The sequence below is a fragment of the Capricornis sumatraensis genome, chromosome 22 (genome assembly GCF_032405125.1).
Source record: "Capricornis sumatraensis isolate serow.1 chromosome 22, serow.2, whole genome shotgun sequence".
Taxonomy (NCBI): Eukaryota; Metazoa; Chordata; class Mammalia; order Artiodactyla; family Bovidae; genus Capricornis; species Capricornis sumatraensis.
This window is the reverse complement of record NC_091090.1, coordinates 47,059,077-47,073,119: the sequence shown is the minus strand read 5'-3', so window position 1 is coordinate 47,073,119 and position 14,043 is coordinate 47,059,077. Positions and strand designations below refer to the sequence as shown.

Here is a 14,043-nt window from a genome sequence, read left to right as displayed (position 1 = left end):
AAACATCCCAATGCTGTTAACAAACGAGGGTAGTCAGAAGGGTATGTTACCAAAGTATCAAAGGGCTTCGGGCGTTCCCACTGGGTTTAGCCATGAGAAAATGCAAAAGCAAAAACCACAGTGATTCAGGAGACGCTCATAATTTATACTGAAGAAGGAAGAGAAAGAAGAAGTGAGACAAGCACATGTGTGTGTGTGTGTGTGTGTGTGAGTGTGTGTGTCCTTGTATGTATGTATGCCTAAAATATGGTGGTAATGTGATTTCTCTTATCAACAGAGAAGGACAAGTTTAGTCATACTTGTGTAGTGGTCTAAAGATGATGATTTTTCACACACCATTACTGCCTTTTGGTATTTTCAGTGTATTCTTGGGATTTTTTAAGTGCCAGAACTTTCTGTTTATTTAGAGACTAGTTATCCAGATGATGGATTACTTGCTTTCAGCTGCTGCCTAAACTTGCAGCAGCTCATTTCTTGGGTAACCACTCTACACATTGGCAGTATTTGTTTCAGAGATGGGAAAGCAAGCAAGCAATGAGAAACTAAATATTTGAGGGGATGGGGTAGGGATGAGTGTATCCTGTGAGGGTAAATTGCCTGTAAATTGCCTATATCTCCCTACCGTTTTGGCACCCAGGATCACCTGTTCACTCTGTCAGGATGTCATCAGCAAACAAGTATTCTTAATGTTTCCAAAGACGATAAAAATATTTTCAGAACAAAGAGACATTTTATACAATTCCCCTCTAATCCTCACACGTATGCCTTTCCTTTCCTCCATTCCTTCCCCTACCTCCACTTCAAGCTTTGAGTACCATACCCTTACAGAAGGGTTGCTTGCCAGAGAGATTTCCAAAGAAACAGCTTCCACTTTGGCAGGGGAAAATAGAAGTTAATTTGAGATCGAAGGTCTACAAAGTGAAAGTGAAAGTCACTCAGTCATGTCCAACTGACTATACAGTCCACGGAATTCTCCAGGCCAGAATACTGGAATGGGTAGCCTTTCCAATCTCCTGGGGGTCTCCCTAACCCAGGGATCAAACCCAGGTCTCCCTCATTTCAGGTGGATTCTTTACCAGCTGAGCCACAAGGGAAGCCCAAGAATACTGGACTGGGTAGCCTATCCTTTCTCTGGGGGATCTTCCCTACCCAGGAACTGAACTGGGGTCTCCTGAATTGCAGGTAGATTCTTTGCCAACTGAGCTATGAGGGAAGCCCATTCAAAGATCTAAACACTCATTTAATATTTGAATTCTTTATTTTTTAAAACTTAAAAATATTCTTATGTACTTCTTCCAATTAAAAATAGAAAATGAAATGCTACAATATGAGAACTACCTGTATAAACTGTCTATAAAAAAAAAGATATCATCACCCAAAACCAAGAAGCTCAGCTCAGAAAAGAAAAATAAATAAGCCTCTGTTCCCCAGGATAGGCTTCTCGTCTGCAACAGCCCTGGCTCATAGCTTTGACTTCAACTAATGTTCAGCGTGTGGATAATAGACCAGACCAGACATTCTAATTATAGAATAGAGACTATTTCAAGGTTTAAGTGAGAAAAAGATATGTTTGCTTTGTTTGTTACCTCTGCGGAGGTAGATGAGCATGAATCCACAGAGACGTTTCCAAGAGCGAATGTGGGGTGGGGAGGGGAGTACCTTTGATGCCACGCTCAAGACCTCCCTCAAGTCCTTCTTTAACGATAACATTTCCATCGGGGATAGGAGTGACTCATCAACAAAGAAACCTCATGATGACTTGGCAGTGGATTTACTGAACAATATTATGATAATCAGCATCTCTGAGTCCCATCAGATAGGCTTGTATCTGATTGCCTTATCAGTTCACTCACTCACTCATGTCTGACTCTTTGCAACCCCATGGACTGCTTCACACCAGGCCTCCCTGCCCATCACCAACTCCCAGAGTTCACCCAAATCCATGTCCATTGAGTTGGTGTTGCCATCCAAACATCTCATCCTCTGTCGTCCCCTTCTCATCCTGCTCTCAATCTTTCCCAGCATCAGGGTCTTTTCATAGGAGTCAGCTCTTCACATCAGGTGGCCAAAGTATTGGAGCTTCAGCTTCAGCATCAGTCCTTCCAATGAACACTCAGGACTCATCTCCTTTAGGATGGACTGGTTGGATCTCCTTGCAGTCCAAGGGACTCTCAAGAGTCTTCTCCAACACCACAGTTCAAAGCATCAATTCTTCAGCACTCAGCTTTCTTCACAGTCAACTCTCACATCCATACATGACCACTGGAAAAACCATAGCCTCGACTAGATGGACCTTTGTTGGCAAAGTAATGTCTCTGCTTTTGAATATGCTGTCTAGGTTGGTCATAACTTTCCTTCCAAGGAGTAAGCATCTTTTAATTTCATGGCTGCAGTCACCATCTGCAGTGATTTTGGAGCCCAAAAAAATAGCCACTCTTTCTGCTGTTTTCCCATTTATTTGCCATGAAGTGATGGGACCAGATGCCATGATCTTAGTTTTCTGAATGTTGAGCTTTAAGCCAACTTTTTCACTCTCCTCTTTCACTTTCATCAAGAGGCTCTTTAGTTCCTCTTCACTTTCTGCCATAAGGGTGGTGTCATCTGCATATCTGAGGTGATCGATATTTCTCCCGGTGATCGTCATTCCAGCTTGTGCTTCATCCAGCCCAGCATTTCTCATAATGTACTCTGCATATAAGTTAAATAAGTAGGGTGACAAGACACAGCCTTGATGTACCCCTTTTCCTATTTGGAACCAGTCTGTTGTTCCATGTCCAGTTCTAACTGTTGCTCCCTGACCTGCATACAGATCACCTCATATCTGATCACAATTAGGACACTACCTAATTCTACAGATTCTGTCACTTACTGACTTTGATATGACCTTGGGCAAGTTATTTATGTTCTCTATGCTTAGAGATTGTTCATTTTGCAAAATGGAAGGAATAATGTCACTTTTTCATAAGATTTGGGAGAGGAATCAGTTCAAACATTTAAAGTGCTTAGAAGACTTGATGACACGTGTGAAGTGCTTAACTTGGTATTTCAAGTGAACTTAATTACAGTTAGCAAGCTGTGTGCATGCTCAGTCATGTCTGCCTCTGTGACCCCATGGACTGCAGCCCGCCAGGCTCCTCTGTCCATGGGGATTCTCCAGGCAAGAATACTGGAGTGGGTTGCCATGTCCTTCTCCAGGTGATCTTCCCAACCCCAGGATGAAATTCTCGTCTCCTACGTCTCCTGCATTGGCAGGTGAACTTTTACCCCTGAGCCACCTGGGAATCCCAAAACCTGCACAGTGAACCCAAGAAGTTACTTTTGAAAGCATCCATTCCTTAAGTCAGCGATGAGTTTAAAAATAATAAAATATAAGAAATGTTCCACTAGTTCAAATACCAATAAGAAGCATGGAAGTTTTTGAGTAACCTGGGAAAAAAAAATTGAGTTAACTGTATTTTGTTAGTTACTATGAGCACGGTGAGTGCACCTCTGGATTTGGACGAATCTGTCCTGCCGGTTTTTGAAAGATTGGAGATGTGTGTGGACATCCTGGAAGCAGGTTGACCCACTTGCATTTGCAGATCACAGTGTTGTATTGACTTACAGTAATTGAGTTTTATAAAATCTCTTTCTTAGCTGAAACTTCAAGGTTCATTCTCTATTTTGTTTCTGGCAAGGCTTTTGACTGCTATTACAATACATCAAAATCATTTATTACCACTTTAGAAGCTTTTTCTTAATGTTCATTCATCATATCTGTTTTCTTTCCTTATTTTGCCAACAAATACAAGCTAAATTCATTACCTACTGGGGTCATTTGCTGCTTTGTTGGGGCGTGACTATTCATTTGATGCATTCCTGAAATACCTTTGTCAGATTTTCTTTCCAAGGAAAAGGAAGTGAAAAGTTAACCCTCGGAACATAACTTGAGCAAAAGTTATTAATTTCTCCTTCCAGGGAAAGGAAAATTCTGTTGCCTGCCTGGTATCCCTAATGGGATTATATATTTGCATACTATTAAAGAAGAAATACACCATGTAAAATACTTTTCATTCTCAGTCTACTTCTCTGGAAGAAGAAGGTTTATGGATGGAATTCAAAAGGTTTGGAGGGGTAGTGAAGGCAGGCGTGGAGGCTCGACAGGAAATAGATGACGCTGTCCTGTCTCCGGGCCCTGCTTTCATTGCACACTGAATCCCTTCTTGGTCATGTAGTAAGGGAGTCTATTAATATACTTGAGTTTTGATATTTCAGAGTATTAGCATTAACATACATGCTGTGTCCATGTGTATTTCAATAAATCACATACCGTAGTGATTATGAAACCACAAGTTCGGGAACCAGGGTACCAGGGCTTGAATCTGGGCTCCATCCCCACTTACTACCTCTGTGACCTCAGCTGGTGACTTGTATGTATTTGGCTAGAAAAATGGAAAACTGATCAGATTTAGTAACATTCCCAATGTATTCTCTGCATCAACTTACAGGGCAAGCTAAATCGCTTCAGTTGTGTCAACTCTTTGCAACCCTGTGGACTGTAGCCCGCCAGGCTTCATATCCATGGGATTTCCCAGGGAAGAATACTGGAGGGGGTTGCCATACCCTTTTCCAGGGGATCTTCCTAACCCAGGGCTTCGAACCCACATCTCTTACGTCTCCTGCATTGATAGCCGTGTTCTTTACCACTAGCGTCACCCGGGAAGCCCCGCTTATAGGAAAGATGGACCCAGTTGCAGCTGGTTTGCTATTTGTTATTTATTCTCTCTGTCACTCAAGAAGAAAATATATAGGAATTTTATTTTATTTTACTTTATTTTATTTTTTTGAGAGTTTAAGATTTATTAAATAGAATTTAAATCCAAGTATAAGGAAAAGCAACTTCATAAAAAAATAAAGAGTCAATATTGATTTTGATTAAGAAAGTTTAGCTAAATACTTATAACAATGATAACAGGAAGTGTTCTCAATCATTAAGAAAATGTTGATTTCTGTAAAATCTCTTTACATTCACATATTCATAATTAATTATTTTGGTAACAATATGTGGAGCCCATCAACCCTAGAAAACCAACTGAATACAGCACAGGACAATAGTCAAAGAACTTGTAAACCAAAGGTATATTCCTTGGACAGCATTTCAGTGCAATATATAAGCTATTGTATGGTTCCAACATAGGATCAATATACTAATATAACAAAAAGTGAAAGTATTAGTCCCTTAGGTGTATCCAACCCTTTGTGACCCCATACACTATAGCTTGCCAGGCTCCTCTGTCCATGGAATCTTCCAGGCAAGAATACTGGAGTGAATAGCCATTCCCTTTTCCAAGGAATCTTCCCAATCCAGGGATCAAACCTGGGTCTGTGGCATTGCAGGCAGATTCTTACCATGGAGCTACCAAGGAAGCCATAAAATTAATGTAATTTTGCTAACTTAGGGGCTTCCCAAGGTGACAGAGTAAAGAAGAACTCATCTGCCAACGCCAAAATGCAAATTTGATCCCTCAGTGAAGAAGGTACCCTGGAGAAGGAAATGGCAACCTATTCCAGTAACCTTGCCTGGAGAATACCATGGACATAGGATCCTGGTGATCTACAGCCCATGGAGTTTCAAAAGTTAGACACAATTTAGCGGCAGAGCACAAACCTGTTACTAGAGCTTGACAGATTTAGAACAGTGATAAGACTATTGCTGCTTTTAATAAATAGTATTTCTCTACATTATATTATGTGATGTTTCCACATTTGGAAGATCTGTAGAACTATCACTTATCTAATAGTTTCTGAAACACCAAAGCATAGTTTATAAGTTAAGTTTGAGCAAAAATCTGTTTAAAGTGCCAAACAAATTAAATAGACCTCAGTTCAGTTCAGTTCAATTACTCAGTCAAATCCAACTTTTTGCAGCCCCATGGACTGCAGCATGCCAGGCCTCCATGTCCATCATCAATTTTCAGAGTTTACTCAAACTCATGTCCATTGAGTCGGTGATGTCTTCCAACTGTTTCATCCTCTGACTGTGATATAGGATATCATTAGATCTTCTCTAATTTATTTATTAAGTACATAATTTATAAACTTCATTACATTAATATTACTAATCAAAATCACCTGCAATACATCTTAAACATACTATGCTAGAGAACTTCCAGGTTTGCACAATTCTCAGTGTTTAGAAATCAATATGAAGGAAATAATGACTCAGTTAAGGAAAATTAATCTTGAAACAAAGGTCAAGTGGGAATTTCTCCTGGGACTTTTCATTGAAATGAGCTCCCTCTGATGCAGTGACTAGCTTTCTCCATGACATCCTGACATAAGTATCAAGAAGTTCCATTGGACTAATTATTTTAACAGCCTTAAAAATGGCATGCTGTGGAATCTAAAATAACAAAACAAAACCAGCCTCGTAGATACAGAGAACAGATTGGTGGTTACCAGTGGTAGGGTTGGGAGGTGGGTGAAGGTAGTCAAAAGGTATAACCTTCCGGTTATAAATAAATATGGCCTGGGAATATAATGTCCGTCATGGTGACTGTAGTCACAATGCTGTATGTATGTTTGAAAGTTGCTAAGACTGTAGGTCTTAAAAATTCTCCTTATAAGAAAAAATATTGTAACTATAGTGACGGAGGTTAACTAGACTTACTGCGGTGATCATTTCACTATATACATAAATACGTAAGTGCTGTGCGGAGTCACTAAGTCTTGTCCGACTCTTTTGCAACCCCATGGACACCTCTGTGCATGGGATTTCCCCGGCAAGAATACTGAAGTGGGTTGCCATCTCCCTCTCTCGGGGATGGAACTTGCGTCTCCTGCATTGGCAGGCAGCCTCTTTACCACTGAGCCAACAGGGAAGCCCAATAATATTCTAATAAGCATCTATTTAAAGGCAGTTCTGTGGGACACCTACATTTCATCACTTGTCACCTGCCTTAACTCTTTATGGTCATAAAACTGATGGCAACTAAGCTATCAGTTATGTAGGAAACTGCCACATCTTGAAATAATGTTATAGGGTAAAATTCCTATTTTTTTTCTTGAAAAACTTTTCCTATCTTTTGATTAATCACTTTAGAAAGCACTATCCAAATAGCTGCTGTAATTTTACTGCACAAACATGAAAACAAACTCTGTCACTTCTATTTAATGTAGTGCAAAGGTTCTTAGATATTTGGGGGTTACAACTCTCAAGAAATTGATGAAAGCTATAGACCCCTTCCCAAGAACAGTTCACCAAGATTCTTAACATTAAATTTTATTTGTGATTTTGGAGGTTTTGTAGATCATCCTAGAGCCTACACAAAGTCCCTCTAACTCAAAGATTCCATTTATTCTAACTTAGCTCTGATTATTTAAGATATGTGCACAGAAATGAGAGCATCCATATGGAAAATCTTGCTCTTGGAATTAACTGGAAATGACTGCATGTCAATGTCAATAGTCAGACAGTAAAGGTACTTTCATTCACATGAAAGGCAACATAAATACCTTCATAGATGAAGATCCGATTTACTAGAATTAACAGAACCTGACTTTTATGACTGAAATAATCCTGAAGCTGCCAAAATACAGTATTTTCATGGAAGCAAAAGCCAGCTTAAAACTGTCCACCCTTCCTGAGACGACTAGCCCTCAGCAAGCATACCAATGATATGAGAGGCGGAAGTGGATTCTAATATAACCTCCCATCCACACTGCATGACAATATCAAAGTAAGAAGATCTCTATTTTCTGTCTTCTGTGAAGGAGCAGGTCTTGCAATAAATAGAATAGTTAGGCAGGGACAGAGGAGCCTAGTGGGCTGCTGTCTATGGGGTCACACAGAGTCGGACACGACTGAAACGACTTAGCAGCAGCAGCATTATGATGTAATAATCAGACATTTTTGGTACTCGTTAGTCATTTTGGTTTCAAACAATTGTTTAATGTCTTTTTTCCAGCAGAAAACTTAATTTTGGAATGTGCTTGTCAGGTTAATCAGAGCTAGAATTATCTATACAAAGAAGTAACCAGCCGTGGGCCTCAGTTACTTCTTAGCCAATCACAGTTGACTGAGTGGGTAGGCAATAGAGTTGTCATTCTGTAATTTTGCTACATATGATGCCAGTGAGTCCCAAAGATTTATTTATAGAATGTCATGAAATTCTCAGCTTAAAGTAGAACATTATGTTTCTCTATTCTCCTACTAATTAGGATTTGCCACTGAGTTTTTGCAGTTACCTACTTACATGTTATTAGAACTGAGATTGTACATTTTCTGTAGCATATGTGTATGTATTCAGCGCAAAACCATTGCACTTAAGAAAACCTAGAGATTGAAGTAAATTTAGATGTATAAAAAGATGTAAAATTATGGGGATGTGTTCTTTTTATAAGAAAACAGCCAGGAGAAGTAGATAATCATGGGTACCTATGCTGGAGTTCCTGTTCATTTTTGTTTCTTTTATTTGTAACCATTGGTGTCTTAGTATTACCTTAAACCTACACTTGAGAATTTTGTAAAATAATATTCTTACAAAAGGAGAAGGAAATATGTGAGAATTCAACTGCAGCTATCTCTGGAAAAGTAGGATTATGGGTGATTTCTATTTCCCAGTGTTCCTTTATCTTTGTTTTCCAATTTTACTGTAATAGAAATGCATTGCTTTTGTAATGAGCAAAAGAGCAACAAAAGAAACTTCATTTGGGGGATAAAATAATGCTCTATTGTAAAAGGTGTGAGTCCTTTTAAAAAGCAATTTGGAATAGAGGCAAGACCTACATGGCAGCCCTTAGCTAGGGGGTCATTACAGAGGCCAGGCAAGACAGTGACTGATTTAAAGGAGTATGAGATGGGCTTCTGAAAAAAAAAAAAAAAAAGGAAAAACACAAATTTAGGGGTTAGAGGAAAAGCTCTTCTGGTGGTGCCTTTCTTGGAGTGGAGAGAACTATTTACACGCAGTTGAATCTTGGCCTAATATAGCTTTGAGAGACTCTTAGCAGTTTAATAGAAGAATTTGGGACTACATTATATCTTTAAGTACAAGACCAAGGAGTTCTGTGCTTGATTTAGGAAGTAATGAGAATTAATTTGGAAGTGTTTGAGTAGATGGGTGATAATATTAGTGCTATACTTTAGAAAAATTAATCTGAAAGCCTGGGTTAATGGCTTGGGGAACGAAGTAATAGAAGAATGAGTTTAAGGTGTAGAAACTCTTTATGATGGCCCAGAAGAGATCTTGATTTGGGCTCTAGTTTCATGAGTGGTGTGGGTGAGATGAATAAAAGATTATAAAAGAAAATTAAAGGTGTCCTTAATTCATTCAATCTAAGACACACCATTTATTTATTTCAGAACTGACTGAATCTAAAAACTGGAAATAAACTAAAAACTCTAAGTTTGATACCTACCTGACCTGCTTTCCTAGAATCTTACTCTATTCTCTTTGTAGATTGCCCTCCAAACAGAATTCACTGGTCTTAGAAAAAAAAGGAATCTGTGAAAAAGGTATTGATAGTAAGATATTTGCTTCTTTAAATTTCTGCTTTTGGGGATCAACATATTTAAAGCTGACATTGATCATTTCTGTATTGAATATGTAAAATGAAAATAATGAATTGATGGAGACACCGAGATAGAGACACACAAAGAGAAAGGACAAAAACTAAAAAACAAAAAGCATGGATTTTAGGCCACCGAATATTATCACCTAATAGCAATATATACTAACTGATCAGTCATTTCTTCTAAGGCATAAACAGCAGTTTGAAAAGTTTAAATTTTTCAAACCTAATCTTATGAAGATATAAAAGAACTGTTAAATATGAGTTTCCTCTAGAGAAAGAAAATAAAGTTGAAATGTTTCTCCATATATTCTGATTAAAAATCTATTACACTGCACATAGTAGGTGCTCAGCAAATATCCACTGAATAACTCGATAAATGAGCAAATACAGTTATGGTGCATTTTTTAAAACTACGTGAACACTTAGGAATACAATCTTTGCAGTTTATAAACAGGAAGTTTGTTAGGGAATAGAGAGTGTCATGGTACCAAAATGAGGATAATCATCCAGAAAGAGGTTCACATATATATTCACATGGCTTGCACTTTGGTGATGAGATCCTTAAAATCGGAGGAAGTTTCTGTCTGTCATCTCAAAACTAAGTTTATGTCCATAATTGGGTAAGAGACATAGATCAGATGTCTGCCCCTTGTTTGAATTCACACTGGATGCTCCAGACGTGGTTTGAAGTGTTTCTCATCTTTTAGGGTCTAGATTTATTCTATGTTCTATTGTATCCTTTGACATAAGATTGGCAACCACTGTATGATTTAAAACCATCAATATTTAATGCTCTGGCAATATTACATGTAATCCTCCTAGTAAACTGGAAAACCTAGAAGAAATGGGTACATGCCTAGAAATATGCAGCCTACCAAGTCTGAATCATGAAGAAATAAAAAATCTAAACAGATTCATTAAATCTAAAATTAATGAATGAGTAGATGGAGATTGAATGAGTAATTAAAACTTCTGAACAAAGAAAAGCCCAGAACTAGATGGTTTCACTGGTGAGTTCTCAGTTCAGTCGCTCAGTCGTGTCTGACTCTTTGTGACCCATGGACTGCAGCACGCCAGGCTTCCCTGTGTCCCCAACTCCTGGAGCTTGCTCAAACTCGTTCATTGAGTCAGTGAATTCTACCATACATGTAAAGAAGAATTAATATTAATCCTTTTCAAATGCTTCCAGAAAGTTGAAGAGAATACACAAAATTCATTTTATTAGACCAATAAAGTTCTTCTGTTTGCAGGCACACAGAAGTACCAGAAATAGACTCAGGGATGTAGAAAGGTAGGCAGATCTCTGACTATGCTAAATGCTAAAGTACTTTCTCTCTCTTGACTTATTTTCAATCACAACCAATCAAGGTCTTAGAACATATGAGGTGCTTATATATAAATGGTTTTTCTGAGATTTTCTTTAAGTAACTTGCAGCTTTATAATATCAACTCTGTATAGTGTGATACAAATGAAGAATTCCAAATTAGAAATGAGCCTGTATATGGTGAGAAAGAGAGATGATGAGGAGATGTAGTCTTTGTTCTGGAGTCACTTAATTGTATGTCCTTGAGGAAGTTGTCTATGTAAAAGGATCAATGTATTTTCATCTGTTAAGTGACTTGAGATCTCTTCTACCTTGAAAATGCTGCTGTAAAGTAACCCTCCACATGCTCTTTGGTTTTTTGCTTTCTTTTATGCGTGTTAAAGCTGGGCACATCTAAGATGCCCTTTGATATATCAGATAATCCCTATTCTAGGAACCTCTCTTACTTGAATAACAACATCTCAGTGTGTCTTCTTCTCTCCGTCTTCACCATTATCATCGTGTTTGCAAATGCCATCTGTCTCCTCTGAGTTATGTACTGATCTTCTGTCTCTACTCTTGCACACACACGCACCCAGAGAGACAACTTCACACACAATCTATTCACTATATGGTAACTAGAGTGAGCACTTTTATGTAAAGATCCTCTAATGGCCTCTTGCTAACTTGAGATAAGGTCCCAACCCCTTAGACCGCCTAAAAGATCCTGCGTGACCGGCTCCCTGCCTCCCTCTCCTCCTGCTCTCCTGCCCTTTTTCACCTGGCCTGGGTGTTCTGGCTTTTTTTTCTGTTTTTTTTCTCAAACACACTGCGCTCATCCTCAGCTTAGGGCTTTTTCAGGAATGGCTTCCTCTATCGGGAATAATCTTCCCCGAACATTACATGTCTGGGTCCATCTTGTGTCTCAGTCACAGCCTGCCTTCTGCTCACTCTCCTCAAAGAGCCTTTCTTAACCCACGCATCCTGACTGTATCCCCTAGTCACTGTCCACTCGGGCATCTGGCTTTAGTTCCACCTCAGCGTTAGCAACATATTTTTTTTACATATCCACTTGTTTGCCTCTTTTATTCCCATCTACCCAGAAATGAAGGATTTGCTTATTTTTTCCATTGATGTATGACTAAAACAGTGCCCAGCACATAGCAGTTGCTCTATTAGTATTTTTTAAACACTGGAGAGAATAAAATATGCTCCCTTTGGCTGAATCAATTTAGTTTAGTCAACTCTGGGACTGATTGGTGTAGTAGAACCTTAGATACTAGAAGAAACATCTCAACCTTCTTCCCTGAAGAGGCCTAACCTAATGACAGCTGGTTCTATAAATTGAACCCTCTGCAGATTGGGCAGTTACATGGGTTTAAAATCATGGAGAGATGGGATCGTGTTAACCCAGAAGTTAAAATAGAGGGCATAAGGTGTCTTAATGTAACTTACACCTTGAGATCACATATAGCTATCTGCAAATTAGGGACTTGCCGGGGGACTCAGTGGTAAAGAATCCGCTTGCCAATCCAGGAGACAGAAAAGATGTAGGTTCCATCCCTGGGTTAGGAAGATCCTCTGGAGAATGAAATGGCAACACACTCCAGTATTCTTGCCTGGAAAACCCAGGCAGAGGGGCCTGGACAGAGGGGCCTGGCAGGCTACGGTCCATGGGGTCTCAAGAGTTGGACATGACTGAGGGACAGCGCGTATACATACCTCTCAAATTAAGCACCCAGGAACAGACAAGACGCAAACGGCATCTGATTAAGACAGAATTCACACAGATGTAGAAAAAATATTGTCAGTACACTCTTAAATCCAGATAACTAGAATAATGGATGGAAACAAAAACATTAGTAATTCAAGCAAAACATGATACTAACATAGTTCAGAGTTTATCCTTGCTTTAGGAGTATGATGGTCAGAGCCATGAGGAAATGAGATTATAAAATCGGAAGTCAGAATAAATGGTTCTCTTAATATTGTTTTCAGAATGAGTCAGAACAATTAAGGGGCCAGTGGCACAATGGATAAGACCACAGAATGAGTCAGAACGTCCTAGTCATAAAGTTTTCCACTTGCAGGCAACTAGATTGAATCAAGTCCTGATGGTGACTGGTTTCTAATCAGTTGCTAGGACAACTTAGAGCATCCTAGTACAGAATGATGGGCTATCAGCAGTGGAAACATCTCCATTTCTTCAAATACCTGCTTCCCAAAGATTTTGATCCTCAAAAAGGTGAAATGATTTGCCCTTGCCTCATTACCAGCTAGCAATCAAGGGAATTCAGAAACAGGGATTGGTGAGTTAGCGGGGAAAGCTCTGCAGATGACATGAAGCTTGGGTCTAGAGGACATGTGAAGAGCTGGGAGTTGGGGGTGGGGCGGGTAGGTGAGCAAACTCAGTGGAGAGAATCTGTGGGCAGAGGAGAGCCTGATCGGAGTGGGTGCTGGAAGGAAGAGTACGCCTGTTAGAGGAGTGAGAAGTCGGGCTGCATAGAGCAGGTCAGGCCAAATGATGAAGACATTTCTTTTCAACCCATCGAAGGAATCTGGCCAAAGGAAAATGAGACAGTTCTGGAGACGCTGGTGTCAGAGCAAGAGGCATGAGACTCTGGGGACAGGCGAGTATAACGTAGATGAGGTTTGAACTGCTAGGTTATCTTACCCTCTATCTAGGAGGTGGCTATTTCAGCCTGCCAAGCCTCAAGGGAGGAACTGAAGGAAACATTCTTTTTAAACTTTTGTTGGCTTTCATTTTGCTTATTTTTCATTGGAGTTTAGTTGCTTTATAATGTTAGGCTAGTTTCTGCTGTACAGTAAAGTGAATCAGTTATCTATACATATATGCCCTCTTTGTCACCATGGAGCATTGAGTAGAGTTCCCTTTGCTGTACAGTAGGTTCTCCTTAGTTTACTTTTTTATACATGAAAGTGAAAGTAAAGTCGCTCAGTCATGTCCAGCACTTTGTGACCCCGTGGACTGTAGCCTACCAGGCTTCTCTGTCTATGGGGTTCTCCAGGCAAGAATACTGGAGTGGGTTACCATTTTCTTCTCCAGGGGATCTTCCCGACCCAGGGATTGAACCTGGGTCTCCCGCATCAGAGGCAGACGCTTTAACCTCTGAGCCACCAGGGAAGCCCATTAGTGCATACATGTCAATCCCAATCTCTCAGTCCA

The 14,043-nt window shown here is 39.6% G+C and overlaps 1 protein-coding gene and 1 non-coding gene across 2 annotated transcripts in view; one reads left to right on the top strand and one right to left on the bottom strand.

Annotated features, from left to right (window-relative positions):
- PHACTR1 (phosphatase and actin regulator 1) overlaps positions 1-14,043 on the top strand; it is a 516,206-nt gene that overhangs the window by 91,942 nt on the left and 410,221 nt on the right. The window lies entirely within an intron of this gene.
- TRNAQ-CUG (transfer RNA glutamine (anticodon CUG)) lies at positions 13,930-14,001 on the bottom strand. The gene has a single exon. It is a non-coding gene; the product is annotated as a tRNA-Gln (tRNA).